At 47.9% G+C, this 2,049-nt stretch overlaps 1 pseudogene; it reads left to right on the top strand.

The window, feature by feature from the left end:
- Positions 1 to 534: 534 nt before the first annotated feature.
- Positions 535 to 957, top strand: LOC101437735 (profilin-1 pseudogene; annotated as a pseudogene).
- Positions 958 to 2,049: the final 1,092 nt, after the last annotated feature.

Here is a 2,049-nt window from a genome sequence, read left to right as displayed (position 1 = left end):
AGAATGTTGACGGTAGTTCTACCAATTCACGGAAAGTCAGAATGATCAGCATTGTAAGGTTAGTGAAAGTGCTGGGAAGAAAGTAATGTGGTGGCTGTGGTACTGGGTGCTACGGTAGTAAGGAGTGTCAGTGGGTTTGTGACTGAAAAAGGCAAAGTGGGAGTTTATAGTTGGCCTGGTATTCAATAGCTTAATATTGGCTGCAGGTACTCATGAAGAAACCAAGCAGCCAAGAGAAATCTAAAATGTAAAACTTGAGAGTTAATGAAAATGACTCCTAAAGAATTAGTCATTGCTTAAAAGACTAGATGGGAATGAGCGTGGATTAGCTGGTCTAATTCGGCCTTTCAAAGGTAACTAATTTTTCTGGTCTGCTAGAAGCTGTTGATGTGTCGGAGCGAGGGCTGCAGCACAGCTAGCGGAGCGGGGTCGGGACTGCAGCGCGCGCCCCGGGCTCTCCGCCTCCCCGCCCACCAGCCCGAGGCCAGCCCGCCGCCCGGCAGCGCCGCCCAGAGCAGCCGCAGCCGCAGCGCCATGGCCCGGTGGAGCGCGTTCATCAACAGCCTCCTGGCGGACGGCACCTGCCAGGACGCGGCCATCGTGGGCTACAAGCACTCGCCCTCCGTCTGGGCCGCCGTCCCCGGGAAGACCTTCGCCAACATCACGCCAGCTGAGATTGGTGTCCTGTTTGAAAGAGACCGCTCCAGTCTTCTCGTGAATGGGCTGACCCTTGGCGGCCGGGAGTGCTTTGTGATCCGGGACTCGCTGTTCCGGGAGGGAGACTTTACCATGGATCTTCGTACCAGGCGCACCGGTGGAGCTCCCGGCTTCAACCTCGCTGTCGCCAGGACTGCCAAAACGCTAGTCCTGCTGATGGGCAAAGAAGGTGTCCACGGTGGTTTGATCAACTACAAATGTTGTAAAATGGCCTCCCTCCTGCAGCGTTGCCAGTACTGACCTCTTCTGTCTCCCCCCCCCCCCCCCCATTCTCCACTGCTTTTGCACCCCTCTCCTTCCCATATATGCACACATACACCATTTTTATTTGGGGGCCATTACCCCACACCCCTTACTGCTGCCAAAATCACGTGGGGGTGAGGGCAGGGGATGGATATACAGGTACCTTTACCCATACTCTCCTGTGTGTGGATGGAAAACGTTTTGGGTTTTTTTGGTTTTTGGTTTTTGTTTGTTTTTGCGGGGAAAGGGGGTTCTAAATAAAGATTCTACTAAAAAGCAATACCATACAGGACTGGCTTTTTACGACGGTGATTAGTTTAAAAGCTTACAGTTCTGAGGTTATGAAAAATGTCCAAATCAAGGTATCAGGTGATGCTTTCTCCCTGAAGACAGGCTGCCAGTGAGTGATCCTGGACTCCTGTCAAATGCAGAGTCACGTGGCAGCATCACTTTTCTTCTCTGGGTCCTGTCATTTTCAGCTTTGACTTCTTTGGCTTCCTTTCTTGGCTTCTGTGGGTTTCCTCTGTTCCTGTGACTTGTTCTCTCCATATTCATCCCACTAATAAGACTCCAGTAAAAAGACTAGGACCTACCCTCAGCCACGCCTTATGAAGTAACCTAATTAAAGGGTTCTTAACTGGAATAATGTAAACAAGGGAACCAAGTACAATAGGTTCACACCCACAGGAATGGATTTGCTCTGACCTGATGTTCTAGGGTTCATGCTGCATCAAACTGTCACATTAATGCATTGGTAGAGTACCATTTAAAAAAAAAAAACCAATAAAGTTACTTTGGAACATGGCTGGTAAATGTTATAACCACTATAACAAGTGCGTATGAATTTTACGTATAGGATTCCATGATTACTTCAAAAGAAATTACTAATAACTTGTTGGTACCAATATCACATCACACTTATTGCCACATTTTTCCATAGAAACTTTCCAAAACTTTGAAGATGTTTACTTAGAACACCTAAATGCAGCCATGGTGCCCCAAAACAAGCAGTGTAGCAGTGTAGTGCTGAGAATAATTGCTGTGTACCACCATTGAGTAAAAACAAAAAATGAGTATTAGCATTACTGA

This window comes from Dasypus novemcinctus, chromosome 12 (genome assembly GCF_030445035.2).
Source record: "Dasypus novemcinctus isolate mDasNov1 chromosome 12, mDasNov1.1.hap2, whole genome shotgun sequence".
Lineage (NCBI taxonomy): Eukaryota > Metazoa > Chordata > Mammalia > Cingulata > Dasypodidae > Dasypus > Dasypus novemcinctus.
The sequence above is the reverse complement of the archived record's forward strand: the minus strand, read 5'-3'. Positions and strand labels throughout refer to the sequence as shown.